This window comes from Rattus norvegicus, chromosome 1 (assembly GCF_021556685.1).
Source record: "Rattus norvegicus strain SHRSP/BbbUtx chromosome 1, alternate assembly SHRSP_T2T, whole genome shotgun sequence".
In the NCBI taxonomy this organism is placed as follows: Eukaryota; Metazoa; Chordata; class Mammalia; order Rodentia; family Muridae; genus Rattus; species Rattus norvegicus.
The window spans coordinates 88,557,134-88,574,102 of record NC_141534.1 but is presented as its reverse complement, the minus strand read 5'-3'; the positions used below and the strand labels follow the sequence as shown (position 1 = coordinate 88,574,102).

The following is a 16,969-nucleotide window of genomic DNA, read 5'->3' as shown; positions in this document are numbered from 1 at the left end:
TTTTTCTTTTTTTTTTCCCCGAGCTGAGGACAGAACCCAGGGCCTTGTGCTTGCTAGGCTGGCGCTCTACCACTGAGCTAAGTCCCCAACCCAAGGGCTGCCTTCTTTTTTTTTTGTTTTTTCTTTTTTTCGGGGCTGGGGATTGAACCCAGGACCTTGCGCTTCCTAGGCAAGCGCTCTACCACTGAGCCAAATCCCCAACCCCAAGGGCTGCCTTCTTATGCCTTTGGTTTTGAGATAAAATCTCTTTGGGTAGTTCTTACTGAACTCTGAATCATTCTGCCTCAACTGAGTGCTGGAACTACAGATGTTTGTTCCCATGCCCTGCCTTAACAGCTCTTTTAAAAAATCTGTGGACCTATTTGACCATTTCACCAGCATTGCAATGATTTCTGCTGCACAGTGGGGTTTTTATTTTCTTACAGTGATGAGTATGGAACCCAGGGACTCCCACATGTTGTTAGGCACTCAACCTGAGCCACACGACAGGGTTTTATCCTTGGTCCTAGGAAGTGGATTTTGCTTAAGGCTGTCGGTTTGGGAGTTTTGGGAGATGAAGGCAGAGTGAGTTTGTACAGCCGAGGTATGACTAATGCTGGTAAAGTAGAGATGATTATTACCATGCGGTAGATTGCTGCCTTAACAATCAGAGGCCTGAAAACCGGGGAATAAGATGAGTCATTCTTCCTGGCCTCCCAGTGTCCCAGGTGGATTGGTAGCATTTTGTTCTGAGGGCTAATTGAGGGGGTCCCCTCAGACTTTTATTGGAGCCTTATGAAGGATAAAAAAGGACTTAGCACCTGATCTGAAGAAGCAGAAACTGGTCTTTTTTCTTCTATAGGAGAAGCAACATGTTAGGTCAAGTTTGTTTTGTAGGAGTGTGTGTGTGCGTGTGTGCACTCCAGCACATATGTAGACCTCTTTGTAAATATGAATTCTTGTTCTGTTACATTTCTGAGAATCCCTAGTTCTTATTTCAAGTCATCTGTTTTTGTTACTTGTGTTCTGTAGTCAAATGAATTTACCTTTCCTGTAGCCTGTGGGGTGATGAGGAAGCCTAGATACTGTGACAGTAAAGAATCAAACAGCAGTGTTCAGAAGTAAAGGGGAACATTTTAGGGAGTCTTTGAATTAAATGGAATGGGGTGTAGGGTCTTCTTGGACCCTGGAAGAGAAAATGGAATTAATTAATGGGTGGTTGGTGAAATAGGAAAGAAATCTTTCTTTTTTTGTGGTGCTGAGGATAGAGCCCAGGGCCTTGGCCAACAGTGGCAGGTGCTCTACTGCTAAGCCCCACTTCCACAGCCTATAGTTTAACTTCTGCCCTAAAGTTAATTTTTTACTTTTTTGAGAGAAGGTCTCATTCTGTAGCCCAGGTTGGCCTGGAATGTAAGGTGTCCTACCTCTGTCCTGTCTTCCAAGTAAGTACTTAGACTACAGATGTGTGTCTCTGTGGCTGGCTTGCTTTTTTTTTTTTTTTGACCATAATACTGTGTGTCAATTGAGTCCTGTATGTACACTGAGCCATCTTGTTGGCCATGAACAGGGAAAGTTGACAAGGACCATACATACATGGAGGTCAGAGAACAGCTTTTGGAAATTCTCTCCTTCTACTGTGTTTGTCCCAGGGATTGAACTTAGGTTTTTAGGTACAGCATCAAGTGCTTTTGACTCATAGTGCAATCTTTCCAGCTCATCCCACCTCACCCTCTTTTTTTCTTTTTGATGAAACAGGTTTTCTCTTATGTAATTCTGGCTGTCTGCAACTTGCTATGTAGACCAGGGTGGCCTTAAACTCAGACCTGCCTGCCTCTGTCTCCTGAGTGCTGGAATTAAAGGTGTGTGCAGTCACACACCACACCTCCCCCTTTTTTTTCTTGATCTAGGGACTCGCTATGTACACTAGATCAAAGAGACGTGCCTGCTTTTGCCTCCCCAGTGTTTGTATTAAAGGTATATCACCTTCAGCTGCTCCTGATCATCTTGACTACTTCCTGTGTGCTAGGGTTCAGGCATAGCCCACCATGCCCAGCATTTAGGTTTCTGAGAATTGGTCTCAGGTCCTCATGCATGCTAGACACTCTGCCAACTGAGCTATATCGCCAACCTTTCATATGCCTTGTATTTGAGATTGTCCTCTCTAACCTACTCCTCCAGTCAAACTGAATAAAACCTAACAAAAGCAACCTAAAAACATAGCTTCACTAGGTCTGTTTACGTCTTGATACATAGCTTAGAGATTTCTTTTTTTCCAACAAGTCTTCCCTCACATGCAGAGGGAAGTGCCTTATTTCATATGCTGCGTGCCCTTCGGTACTTAAACTTACTCTTCTGTCTTCCAGTGGCTTGTTTGTCTTTTCCATGTCAGACTCTTTGGTCAGGGCCTTCCATCATTGTTTCTCCAGGACCATAACCCAGGAGTCTAGGCATCGTCAGTAATCAGGAAATGCTGGTGGAACAAATACATTGTACAACAGAAGCAAGATTCCTGCCCACACCTCAGGCTCTGCTCACAGTTTCCTTCATATCCTGGACATATGGATGGCTGTGGTCTCTGCATCCATGTGTGCTGAAGAGAGCCACAGCTCTGCCAGAGAAGGAAGTGTGGCTCTGTAAAGGGGAGAAATAGTTTATGTGTAGGCTTCCTTGAATTTCAAGCTCTCTGGGCTCCTATTTGAAGAAATGTTTTGTTTTTAAAACTCTGCTTAGTTATGCGGCATGATCTTTTCTTGTACTGTTTAAATCTATAGCTCACTTTACTATAATAGATAATGTGTGTGTTATTTTAAACCTGTTACTTAGTAAACTAGTCAATAATAGCTAAATAGAATGTAGTCAAGTGTGGTGGCACATGCCTGTAATTCCTGCATTGAAGAGGTTGAAGCAGGGAAATGACTGAATTTGAGGCTAATCTGAGCTATACAGTAAGTTCCGGGCCACCTATCCCGGCTACATGGTAAGACCCTGGCTCCTTCTACTCCAGTCTTCAAGTTTCAGTCTTTGTTAGATATGACCAAAAATGCCCACCCCCAAAAACCAAAAACTGAAACAGATTCAGAGCAAAGGTGATAAGGAGAATTCTGGAGTGCTCTTGGGCTGTATCCTGAATTTGGCTTGTCTATTTTCTGCAGAGTGTGGATCTGTAGCTTTCATCAAATCCTCAAAGGAATTCATGACCCAAAAAGCTTGCAGCCATTGGTTCAAAGTAATGCTGAGCCTCATGGCCTCGTTTTGTCTCTTGCTGTACAGTTGAAATGGAGTGCTGTGTTTTTCTGATGCTCGTTTGGAGAGGTCCTTAGTGCAAAAGAACTCTGCTATTGAGATTGTAAGAGAGGAAATGTGTAAGTTCTTTTTGAAAGTTTGTTAATTTGGTTCTGAAACCTTTGTCTCTTCTTTGATTGTTGTTCTAGTGTTGGGGCAGCAGAGACTGGAGGATCCCAGGTGCTCACTAGCTGGCCAGTCTAGGGAAATTGGTGAGCTCCAGCTTCAGTGAGAAACCCTGTCTCAAAATATAAAGTGGAAAAAAAAAAAGTGGAGAACAGTTGAGATAGACATTTATTATTGCCCTTCGGCATGTGCGTGCACACACGCGCGCACACGCACACACCAGCATGTGCATGCTTGACCACATGTACTCAAAAAAAAATTACTGAGCCATTCGGAGGAAAGAATAATGTACTTAAAGAGAATGGGAACATAGATATTGTTAGAAACAGTGGCTTAAGCATTTTTATACATGGGTCTTTTTTCTTACATGATGTGGCTAGGATGAAGGTCTCTGATTCAGGGCTTCTGAAATTTTTTGTGTATGCACAGATTTGGATCAGATTGTTTACACGGGTACCAAGGTGTCTTAAGATTAAGAATTGGTTAAGAGCCAGGTAGTGGTGGCACAGGCCTTTAGTCCCAGCACTCAGGAAGTGAATCTGTGAGTTCAAGGCCAGCCTGGTCTATAGAGTGAGTTCTGGAACAGTCACAACTACACAGAGAAACCCTGTCTTGAAAAATCAAAACACAAAAACCAACCAAACAACAATGGATCTGGGGAGATGATGCAAGTAAAGACGCCTGTTCTTCCAGAGGCCTGGGTTTGATTCCTAGCAGCCACACGGCAGCTCACAGCCATCCATCCATAACTCCTTTTTTTTTTAAATGTTTATTTATTTATGATATATAAGTACACTGTAGCTGTCTCCAGACACACCAGAAGAGGGCATCAGATCTCATTACAGATGATTGTGAGCCACCATGTGGTTGCTGGGAGTTGAACTCAGGACCTCTGGAAGAGCAGTCAGTGCTCTTAACCACTGAGCCATCTCTCTAGCCCTCATCCATAACTCTTTAAGAATTAGTTCATTTGGCCTATTGGATAGAGTGGAGCTATAATAGACCTTTTACCCTGAAGTTGTGTATTTAATACAGTGTTACTAGAGAACTTTTCCTAGTTGAAAAAAACATATTGAAGGCATAGAAACCTTGAAAAGTTTTACATGCTCTTTTCTTGTTTGGTGTGTGGAAGGTGTCAGTGAGAGAAATGGGAAGGAGAGGCTGTCAGGAGGAAATGAGGAACTTTCCGAAGATTTCCCTCCCTAGCTCCTCCAGCTGGGAATTCCCTCTGAACTTTCCAGCTACACTGGACCACTTGCTTTCAATTCACCGTGCTTTTAGACTGTGTCAGCTTATGAGTTCCTCTCCTGATTTGGAGTTGGTACTTATAGAAGATTTTGGAACTTTATTGAACGAAAAAGAATGTTGCATATGAAGGGAGTACTTAATTTCAGAGTCAAAGTGACTGAAAATGCAAAAGATTATCTGGCACCCATTTGAACTCTGAAGAGAGCTTAGGAAACCTCTTAAGACTAGAGAATGTAGATACTAGAAAGGCCCTGGCTAGAGCGTGTTGCTTCTGGGCTGGGGTTATCTTCAAGAATTTGGGCTTAGGTGCTGCTACTGGCTACTCCTATACCACCAGGATGCATGGCTTCTGTTCAGTGGATAGCTTGGGTCAAGTCATGTTTTCCAGCCCTGAAATTCTGCAGTTAGGATTTGGTGAACTGGAGAAGGGACTTCAGCCCTGCTTTGAGTTATTTTAAAGAGCATGTGAGGAAACAAAGATGAAAATGTATGCGTCCCTGTTACAAATGTGTCTCTTCTTGCCTTTCTTAGTCCATAATTTAATCAGGTGAAGATTGTTTGAAGTTAGATAGAAGCTTAATACCAATAGAGCATGAACTGAGGGTGTCAGGGCTTAGACAGAGATGAGGACTTAAATCCTTACTAGGAAGTGAATTCCTTGACTGATTTGGTGTAGAATTGTAATACCATATTCACCATGCATAAGCAATTTGAGAGAAGTGTGTTCACTTATGAAAATTTTGGAGGGCCTTTTTACTAGGTTTTACTGGGTTTTTTCTTTCTCCATTTTTCTCCTGTTTATTTTAAGATAATGGACTGCCTCTTGTTACTAAATAGTTTGAGTCGATGAAGACTGCATCTTGGGGAAAGGCAGACTTATTATGCTGGAGCTTTGCTTTTTTGGGGGGGGACGGGACGGACGGACCATATATCCAGGTTGTCTTCTAAGTAGTTCCAGTGTTTTTATTAGACTGATTTTTTAAAAAAGATTTATTTATTTTATTTATGTGACTACACTACTGCTCTCTTTAGACCCACCAAAGAGGACATTGATTCCCATAATAAATGGTTGTGAACCACCATGTGGTTGCTGGGAATTGAACTCAGGATCTCTGGAAGAGCAGTCATTGCTCTTAACCGCTGAGCATATCTCCAGCCCTGATTTTTTTTTTTTTTTTTTAATTAGCTGAAAAATGATTGATTTTTGTTAGTGCTGGGGATAGAATCCAGGGCTTGGGCATGCATGGTAGGTGACACTCTTCAGCCAAGGATGAGTTATCCTTAAGCCTACTCCTTCTAGTTCTGAAAACAGGTCAAGTGATGCAGTCAGGGTGCAGTCTGTTGCGTGTGGATTTTAAGGGAAACTTCATGGACATACAACATGAAAGCTGGAAGATGCAGTCACCTTCCTTCCTTCTTTCTCTAGTTTTAGGCCTTGTATCTAAAGATGACCTTGATCATCCTCCCTTCTCTATCTCTCAAATGTTGAAATGCAGGCATGTACCACCATGCCCAGTTTCTCTGGCATTGGGGGTGAAACCTAAGGCTTCTTGCTTGTGTGCTAGGCTGGCATTCTGCCAATTAAGTTGCATCCCTAACCCCCATGGCTTCCTATAAAGAGAGATTCCCAGGACAGCTTTTGTACATGGAGCCCTGCTGCAAGATTTGTTAAGTAGCTCTGATTTATGAGTTAAAATGGCTCATTTGATTTATATGCTCTGAATGGTTTTACTTTCCCCTTTGAACCTTGAAATGAAATGGCCTTTACTCACAGTCTGGTCCTATTCTAACAAGGACCTCTTAGGCCAGCAGTGAAGCCCAGGCCCTTACTCCTGCTGTCCCCTGTTCAGTGTCTTATTTTGCTGTTTCCTGAGTAGCTGTTTTCCAGAGCAAGCTAATTGAAAGAGACTTCCACCTCCTCCTCTCTTTTTACCATACTACTTTCAATTTCTTTAAATTCAAGGCTGGTTCTCTTCTAGTATTTAACTGTATCACTCTTCTCTGAGGGGCCAAACTCATAGTAAGACTGTAAAGACATACTTTGTCTGGAGCTTTCAATGTTATCTCTAAAATAGTACTGTTATATAATCAAGGTTGGAGAGGGTTAGTTGTTTTTTGTTTTTTGGGTTTTTGTTTTTGTTTTTGTTTTTAAAGAGATATTCCTTTGCCTCTTAAAAAAGAGGTGTGAATAAAACCCAACTTTTCTCCAGTAGGATAAGGAAAACTGAGGATAAATTAAGGGGAAAAACCATTATGATACTACCCCTTTCATGGTTTGGAAAGTAGAGAATGGGGCTTCTTCACAGCTGAAACCCTCAGATAACTGAAATAATTCTAACTCTAAAATATTTTTTAACATTTATTTATTTTATTGTGCTTGTTGGACGCAGGGGGTAAGGGTGGAGCTATGCTTCATAGCACATATGTGGAGTTCAGAGGACAACCTGCAGAGTTTTCTTCCCTCCTACCGTGTGGGCTCTGAGGATCAAACTCAGATCAATCTTGGAAGCATCACTTGTATTCACAGAGCCATCTTGCCAGCCCTCAGTTAATTCTTACTACTGAAATAGAAAGTCCATTCCCCCTTCATTCTCACTTAGGACAGGGTCTCTGTGGTTAACTGTGGAAGAAATTCTGAGTTTACACCCATAATTCCAGTACTCAAGAAGGAAGCAGCTGAGGCAGGTGAAGTACCTGGAATTGGAGGCAGCTTTGGTTACATAAGTTCTTGGCCAGTCTAGGTTTTCCAATGAGATTGTGCCTCAAGTAAAACAAAAACAAGCAAACAAACAAGAAGAATGGTAACTGGAAAAGAAATTGTGTTTCTTTTATGAAGCTAGGTACTCAGTAGGTGTACAATGAAGAAGACATGGATTGAATGACCTCTTCCAGGCCTCAGTGTTCTCACATGTAGAATGAAGAGATAACTGCCCTTCCTTCCTGGAGCACTTAGTAATACTTTGAGCAGTATAAAGTACATTGTGGGGAACAGGTTATTAAAATTGTGGGTTTAGGCAGATAAGACCTTGTTCCCCATAGTGGAGAGCTTTGCCAAATGACCAAGGGGCTTCTGGTAGTGGAGCCTTTTATGTTTCCAGAAAGCCATGATGCTCTCATTCACTCATCTGTGGAATAGAGGAAGGGTATGGTTGAACTACTTGTATGTGTTTTAGAGGTCTCCAGCTGGGGCTCAGTTATCAGGAATGAGGCACTTAATACCTTTAAGATACTTTTGTTCTCTGTCAGATGAGGACGGCAATGCCTGTTTTTCTTGGTTATTGTGGAGGATTCTATAAAGTCATAGGTGCTTGAGCTACGTCACAGCATGGCCCTTTTTATTTAGTGCTACACCTGACTTAGGAGGGAACATTTAGACAGATTGTGTTGAAGTCAGTTCTGAGACATCTTGTGTTCTTTCTCTTGCCCATTTCTTGGGCAGTGAAAAAAACCTCACATTGGCACAGGACTCCTGCTCTGTCCCCAAGAGGCCCTTAACAAATCTCAAGCAAGTGGTGACCCTTCTATAAAGGAGTGGCTAAATTACTGACATTTAATTTATTGAGAGATGTTTTCTGTGAGGCAGTCATATGTCATTGTCAGAATGAAGCATCCAGTAACTTCCCCTTTGGCAGAAGTTACATTCTCTGAAAGGACTTTCTATCCAGTTTTGTTTTGTTTTTTAAGATTTATTTATTATATACACTGTAGCTGTCCTCAGACACACCAGAAGAAGGCATCAGATCTCATTACAGATGGTTGCGAGCCACCATGTGGTTGCTGGGATTTGAACTCAGGACCTCTGGAAGAGCGGTCAGGGCTCTTAACCGCTGAGCCATTTCTCCAGCCCTCTACCCAGTTCTTAAAGTTGGTACCTGTGGTAGTGTTTCCTCTGGTTCTTTGTTAGAGGTGATGATGGAGCTGCTATAGTGTTGAAGCGTTTGTCTACTGGGAGTTATTATCAATGTATAAATATGAAACTGGGCATAGCAGTGCATGCCTGTGGCTCCCAATCTGTACAGACACTTGATTCAGTTGTAGAGACACTTGCATTTGCTTCTGTTTTGAAAGAATGGCTAGAGCACAGGTGACGTTGTACTCTTATACCCTCAGTACCTGGGAGGTTGAGGCAGAGAGTTTGAAACAAATCTGGACTATATAGCAACTACCAGGCCAGCCAGAGCTACAGAGGAAGGTTCTGACTCAGAAAACAAAGTTAGAACAAAGGAACTATGTCAACACCCATAACTGACCCCCTCTTACTTCAGACAGCCTGGAAAGCACCAAGAGGCAAGCATCATGTTCTCTAAGGTGTCCATCTCATGAAGCATTTCTTTCTCATGGAAAATGGAGCCTGCAGGTGTCTGATGAAGGGCCATTAGTATGAGGTTAGTAGTTACAAAATTTGTGGCTAGTTTGCTGGTATTCTGGTTTTTGTTTTGAATTTTTTTTTTTGTTTGTTTGTATGCTGCTTTATTGTATGCTACAGCCTGTGTATATAAAACAGTTAAACCTTGTGAAACAGAGATCCATGAAAATCCAGAGAGGTAGATGTTAAGGACTGACGAGTAGAAGATTATGTGTATGGCACGTGTTAAAGAGAAGCTTCTGTACAGACTTCAAACTTAGTGACTTCGAACTTAGTTCTCGTGAATATTCACTGGTTCATGAAAAGTAGTTTGAGAAACCTCGAGATATATGACTACAAAAAGGAGCAGACTTTCTGGGGTCTGAAGGGATTTGTACTTGAAGACACTCCAGTCAGCAGAGGGTCATGTTGAGCATTCTGCAGACAGAACTGTTTCAAGTCTGCAGCTGCCTGGGAAACCTTCACACGGTTGAGCCCGGCCTCCAGCCGGAGTTGCTGAACCACCTTCTTCATGGCGGCGACGCTAGAAGAACCCGACATGGCGCTCAGGACAGCCGGGCCCTGAATTTTTTGTGTATGGTTATTTTTATACATTTAATGTCTGTGTACCACGTGTATACTTCGTGTCCCTGAAGGCCAGAAGAGGGCATCAGATCCTGTAGAACTGGAATTATAGATGGTTGTAAGCCATTGTGTAAGTGCTCAGAACTGAACTCAGGTCCTCTGCAAGAGTAGCTGATGCCCTTAACCATTGAGCGTCTCTCTAGCCCAAACTACTGGTTTCTGTTTGGCCTTTTCCTTAAAAACCTCCAGTAGCTTTGTCTTGGCTTATGGAAATACCTGAAAGTAAATTTGGAGTAAGGCTTAAGGACACCGTGTGATCTCTGAGCAGGTTGTAAACACAGGCTTTCAGGAGTCAGACTTTCAGGATCTGCTTCAGATCCACACAGTTCTCAGTCCTTCCTGAGACAGTGGCAGTTTGCTCTAGAATGCAGTTTCAGACTAGCTCTTCAGCCAGGCTGAAGTTGCAGGCCCTTAGGGATGAAGACATAGCCTTCATAGGAGGCTTCAGTAAGGAAGGAGTGAAAGTCCCTACACTGTGTATAACCCTCTTGCTGGATACCCCTACCACCCTGTGTTCCCTCACAGGGCTCAACACAGGTAAGTTGTTGGGAGTTTTTTCAAACTTTGAGTTCATACAGACTAGTGTGTAAGTAGCTAAGTATAGAGTGACTCTGGTTCTAAGAAACAATTGGAATGTAGCCACATTTTGGTGAGTGAAGAGTATCCTTTACTGAATGCTGTGAATGAGATGTCTTCAAAATGTTTTAAAGCAGTCACTAGGCAGGCAACTTACAAATGCTGAGAGCCAGGGTGAATAGAGGTGTGCACCTGTGATCCCAGCACTTAGGCAGGGGAGCCAGGAAGATCAAAAGATCAGTCTTGGCTACCTAGGAAGTAAGAAAAAAAAAAAAAGTAAAAAAACCCAACACCTTGTCTGTGCTGAGTGAGACATGTGAACAAGACATGTGAGGAAACAATCTCTTCCTTATCTACAGCTGAGTTAGCCCTGGAGATACGCTGTGTCATCTGCTGTTTTAAACGGCAACAAGAACTGGAACTGCCATCCATTCTTGTACTCAGCTATATTTGGGAAGCCAAGGGAGGTGGAGTGAGAGTTTACAGGGAGGCCCTGTCTCAAAATAACAAAAAAAAAAAACAAAAAAACAAAAAACCAACAACCCAGCTAAACCTAGGCTTTAATATTAATTTATTTCTTTGTTTGTGGGGGTTGGGCTAGTGCCACAGCACATATGTGGAGGACTGAGAACTACTTCCTGGAGTTCTCTGGTCCTAGGGATGGAACTCAGGTCATCAGCCTTTTCAAGGGGCACCTTCACCCACTGAGCCTTCTCACCATCGCTAACCTAGCAACTTAATGGTTACATTCAGGGCCTTCATTGGAATATCCCTAGAGAGAAATTTTCTGCAGTTGCCTTCTGGGATACCCAAAATAATCATTGTTGAAAACTCTATATTGTACTTTTATATTCAATTATACTACTTAATACTTCTGGGTTTATTTCATTTTTATTATTTGGTTTGTTTGTTTGTTTGTTTGAAACAAAGTTTCTCTATGTAGCCCTGGCTACCCTGGTACTGGCTTTGTAGACTAGGGTGTTCTTGAATTCAGAGAGGTATAAACCATTACACCCAGTAGCTGCTGTTATTTCTCTATTCTCATCTCTCATCATTACTGTCCAAGCAGGAAAGTAGAAACAGCTGTAGATAATATGGACATAAAAGTAAGTGTGTGTGTGTGTGTGTGTGTGTGTGTAAATATAAATATAAATATTAAAAAAACAGCACAAGGGTAGGGAGCCTGCTGTCATGGTCATAGTCCGCTTTGCTGCTGCTGGGGCCTGTGTTGAGCATTTGTCTACATTCCTCCACACTGTTTCACTGTCCTTACTGCTGGAGACAGACCAGCTATGTAGTCATCTCCTTGCCATCAGTTTCCATCAACCATTGGCAAGACCTAATTGGAGCCAAGTGGGAGAGAAATATAGGAAATGTAATTTGTAGGCTTCCAGTTCCATTCTCAACTATACAAGCAGGTGTGGGTTATGAATGCTGTGGATTGGTGGTTCTCAACCTGTGGGTTGTGACCCCTTTGGCAAACCTCACAAATATTTACATTATGAATCATACCAGTAGCAAAATTACAGTTATGAAGTAGCAACGAAAATAATTTTATGGTTGGGGTTACCACAGCGTGAAGAGCTGTATTAAAGAGACTCAGCCTTAGGAAGGGTGAGAAGCACTGCTGTAGGTGCTGTGGTAGTGACTGTTGTGTGGTGGGGATGGGCAAGGGAAAGTGTCCCTCATGCTGAGGACACTACAACTGTGGAGCAGAGCTGCAGTGATTTACGCGGACTCTGTGGGGATGGAAGCAGAACTTCACAGCAGTCAGGGAGCAACTTAGTCGCCAGTGAAGGATAGTTGGAATAAGGTTGTGAAGGGACTTGTGGGACTGGCCAGTAGGTTGGTTGTTATGGACATCAATGTCCTGACCTAGGCAAATCAGGAGGGAGCATCACAGTAGGATGAGCTTTGAAGTGAAAGACAGAACTAGGGCTTGGTAATGGAGCTGAAGAAAATTACCAATTAGAAGTTTTTGGAATGAGTTTATGGAATGAGGCAAGTGATTAGCATAAATAATAAAAGAATGAAATCTTACTTCCTGTTTTGCTATGCAAGCTGAAAAAAAGGTTTTTTGTAAGACAAGCAAAAAACAGTTGGGCCTTTAATGCTAGCACCTGAGAGGCAGCCTGGTCTATATAGCATGTCCGAAGGTCCCAAGACAGCTGGAACTGATTAAAGAAATTTTTCCATAAGCAAAAGCAAACAAACTATGAAGGTGGAGCCCGCCTTTAATCCCATCACTCAGGAGGCAGAGGGAGGTGGATCTCTTGAGTTTGAGGACAGCCAGGGCTACACAGAAAGACCCTGTTTCAAACAAAACAAATTGAGACGGTCTTGTGTAGCCCAGGTTGCATTTGAACTTTTGATCTTCCATCTCCAGAGTACTGAAGATACTGTTTTTGCTTTGGTCTTTTGGGCTGGGGTTAAAAACCCAGAGGCCCGTTTTGTTTTGTTTTGGTTTTGGTTTTGTTTTTTAAGATATAAACTCACTCCATTTAGCAGATTATTTATTGAGCCAGGTACTGTGTGCCATGCTGAAGCTAAATGAGAGCTAGATGACTCTTCTGGAGTTAAGTGAGAAATAATTCTTGATATTAGGACCTCTATAGTTGCTCTGTCTTCTGCTGGAGTGTTCATCTGGCAGTCCTCCTACATTGTTACTTTCTCTCTGTCTGCTTGATGACTTCACTCTGAGCATTTACACTGAGACCTTTTCTCACCATTTTCCCCCTCAGACTTTATGTGCATTTGTGTACTTGTGTGCATGTCACAGAATACCTGTGGAGGTCAGAGAAAATTTTGTAGAAATTTGTTCTCTCCATGATGTGGACCCTGGGGAAGAACTCAGGTCATTTGGCCTGGTATCAAGGACTCTTAATCGATGAGATCTTTTGCTGACCTATGACCATCTTTTCTAACATTGCACTATTTCTCTCCTTTGCTTAAGCTCTTACCCTGTTTGGTACAACTTCTCTGAATTATGTCTATTTTGTATTGTTCACTTTTCTTTGCCAAATTCTGAGCTTCCTAAGGCAGACACTCTAAGCTTATTGCTGGTGTTTGTGCCTCATACCGAGTTGGCACTATTGGGTGTGCTTTATGGTCATTTTATCAAGTGGTTGGGTGGATGAATGAAGATAAGTAAATGAGTGCATCCTGGGAACTAAAGGGGAGGCCTCAGTAGCTGAAGTCTAATAAGGAAAAGGTAGATGTGAGACCACATAGAGCCATGCTAACAATTTAGGATTTGGGTTTAAGTATAAGAAGGAAGTTTAATCTGTGAGCAAGGTATTTACAAGATGAGATTTGTTCTTTAAAAAGTAACCTGTTGCTTTAGGGAGTTCGATATATAGAGAGCAAGAGCATAGAGTAGGCATGGGAGGGAACATGTGAGGGTACAGGATTCAGGTCAGCTCCCTCACAGCAAATATGTTGTCTCTCCTAGATGTTGACCATGACGTATCTGTCCATCCCTGGGAAGGGACTGATGGTTATCAGGCTGATTATAATGACATGCAGTTAGGTTTTTATTAGGTTAGCCACAGATCTCTAACTACCACTGTCCACAAATCTCGCTGACAGGGGAGAGCTGGCAAGGTAGCTTGGCTATGAAATGCCATTTAACTGGTTTTTATCTCTGTGTGCTTTCCCTCCCCACAGCAGGATTTGATGACCCAGCTAGTAAGAGTCCAGGCCTTGTTGACTACTTGCCAAGTACACTTCCATGAAAATGTTAATATTACCTTGCTCAGAGTTCTCTGTTGCTCACTCACAGTGAGTGGCTTTTTTTTTTTTTGGTGTGTGTTTTTGTTTGTTTGTTTGTTTGTTTGTTTGTTTGTCTAAAGACAGGGTTTCTTTCTCTATGTGGTCCTGGCTGTCCTGGAACTCACTATGTAGACCAGGCTGGCCTCAGAGATCCCCTTGCCTCTGCCTCCTGAGTCCTGGGATTTAAGGGTGTGTGCCACCAGCATCTGGCCCCTGAATGGCTTTTTAAAGTCCACCTTTTGCATTGTTTGTTTGAGATAGGGTCTGGCTGTGCAGACAGACTAGACTCAGGCTCAGATGTGGACTCAGAGAGATCCACCTGCCTCTTCCTCCTGAGTGCTGGCATTAAAGATATATACAGCCACACTCAACATGATTCTGCTTTTTTTTTAGAAGCCTTCTCTTCTTTTTCTTTTTTTCTTTTCTTTTCTTTTCTTTTTTTTCGGAGCTGGGGACCGAACCCAGAGCTTTGAGCTTGCTAGGCAAGCGCTCTACCACTGAGCTAAATCCTCAACCCCTTAGAAGCCTTTTCTAATGTCTTTTGACTTTTCAAGTTTGGTAGCCTGTGATAGGAATATTTTGCCTTCTGACATGTTAGTTGGCAAAGTAATAGAGGCAATCCTTTGTGAAGGTCACTTTGAAAGAGTACTAGTTGGTACTTAACATTCTTGACATTCTTACAGAGTGGCACTGGTTTATAGATGTTAAATGAAGTTCTAAAAGTCAAACAACCTTTAATTAGAAGCTAGCAAATATAAAACTTTGCTGCAGACAAAAGTTGCACCTGTAGAGAGACTGAGGGAGCTGCTGTATGACGGGAAGTGCAAGAAGGCTGGGTCACTCTCAGGCCAGCTGCTCTCCATTGTCTGTTGTTCCCTGTAGGTCTAGTGTGAGTGGGCACCTACAGCTTCTGAGCCTAGTTGACTTTTGTGTGGGCCTGACATAGCTTTTGGTTCTCATAATTCAACTGAGTCGAGTTCATAAGAGTTGAGTTGCTCAAGTGTTTTGAACTCATAATCTTGGTGGAGTGCTTTGTCCCCAGTTTTGAAATGATCCACTAAGTGTGTGCCTGGGTTTGGAGGACAGAGAAGATTAGATGCCATCCTGTGTTGCTCTCTGCTTTATTCTCTGTCGCATCCCCAAAACACAAACCCCTACTAGTGCACAGCACACTGGAGGTACAGGTATGTGAGATCGCCCCTGGCTAGGTTTGTTTTAGAGGTGGAAGTTGCTTGTTTTGTTTGATTGGTTGGTCTTTGAGACAGGGTTTTCTGTGTAGTCCTGGCTTTCCTGGAACTCCCTCTGAAGACTAGGCTGGCTTCAAACTCACAGAGATCTGCCTGCCTCTGCCTCCCGAGTGCTGGGATTAAAGGCATGTACTGCCGGAGCCTGGCTGTGTTTATGTGGGTGCTGGGGAGCTGAATCGGGTACTAAGTCTTTTTACCCACTGAGCCATCTCCCCATCCTGAAGTGGTTTGCTTTTTATATTTTAAATACATCTGAAGAGTCTATAAGCCTACAGACTGACGAATTATTGTCAAATAACCCTTCCCCTCAACAAGCAGACACAGAGTCATCTTGTTCTGTATGTGATTCTTCTCTGGGCAGAAAAGTGTCTTCTGTTTTTCTTCTGTTTAGCTGAATGTAATCTATCATTCATAAAGGGAAGGATATCCTGCAAAAAGGTTAATGTATCTGATGCGGCATCTTGGTATAGACAAGTTGTATCCCACACCTTGCTAGTGAGGGTTAACAGCAGAGAGGTTTGTCAAGTTATAAGTGGCATTTTAAGCCCCAGACAGGCTTGCATGGAGGCTTTCCTAAGAGGCAATAGGGCAGAGTTGAGGTCTGAGAAGGAAGATACAAGTGGTCAGGAGCTGTGGGCCCCAAATCTTCCTTGAGTGGCATGGACTGTAGAAAATCACATTAGCCATGCTACCTGTTTTCTCATAATCTTAACATCACAGCTGCAGTGCCTGACTTTGTTCTTTAGGATCCTATGTCACAGGGCAAGACATAAGGTCAAAAGGGAAGCTCTGGATTTGTTGACAGTTGCAGTTCAGTTTCTTGCATGCAGCTCAGAAAGTTATGCATGTTCTCGATAATTTGGACCAGGAGAAGAGGTATTCTGAAAGGCAGCCAAATGCATGGGATCAAGGTGATTTCTTCCTGCAGATAGGTCAGCTGTTGTTGCAGAAGAGTGGGCTGGGTCTGTTTTCCTTCTTAGTCTGAGGGCTGCAGCAGTGATAAGACGTGACTCACTGATCTTCAAAAAAATTACAGGCCAAGCACTTTCTAAGGAATGGTAGCTGATAAGGAGGAATTAGTTACTATTCTGGTCTGTTATCCAAAGGAAATCAGGAAGCTAGCACTATATAGTCTCTTTACTAAATTCCTCACAGGAACACAACTGTTTTCTTATGTTTGGACTTTCCAACAAGACATATTTTACAGTTTAAAGTTGCTCTTGAAGTGTTGGAGGGCGAACAGGTACTGTATGAAACAGTATCTGCCTGTGGTAGAGACAGAGCTTGTTGCTGTAAATCAGCGGTGCTGGCCGGCCTCCAACTCAGGATCCGCTTTAGCCTCCCTCAACTTCAGCAAGAGTGCACCACCAAGCCTTCCCTGAACTATTTCCTCCCCTCCACCTCACCCTTCACTTCCAAATCATACTGCTTCTAGGATTTTGGTTGACCTCTCCCACTCTGGCTAGGCACAGTATGGCCCCAGAACTGAAGTGACTTCTGGGACTGCCTCTTCTCTTGGTCAACTTCCGGACCTTACTGGCTGCCAGCCCTCTGCCATGTGGGGGTTTTCAGTTAGAGACTGCAGACTTGTTCTTCAGCAGTCCTCTTTAGTTAATCTTGAGAAGAATCTTAGGAATCTTTTCAGATCAACCCCATTTCTTCAGATTTTGCTTCTTATTTTTCTGCCCTTTACCCTCAGCCCACTCCCTTGACAGAGAGCCATAGGGTCATTGATTTAAGTATGGGAAGG

General features: G+C 42.8%; 1 protein-coding gene and 1 pseudogene across 5 annotated transcripts in view; one reads left to right on the top strand and one right to left on the bottom strand.

Annotated features, from left to right (window-relative positions):
* Positions 1-16,969, top strand: part of Arhgap35 (Rho GTPase activating protein 35) — a 116,862-nt gene that overhangs the window by 17,765 nt on the left and 82,128 nt on the right. For 2 of the 5 annotated variants that reach the window (XM_087551859.1, XM_087551858.1), the window contains one exon: positions 8,901-9,020. The gene's annotated coding sequence lies outside the window, so the exon portion shown is untranslated. 5 annotated transcript variants of the gene reach the window in all.
* Positions 9,077-9,562, bottom strand: Gng5-ps3 (G protein subunit gamma 5, pseudogene 3; annotated as a pseudogene).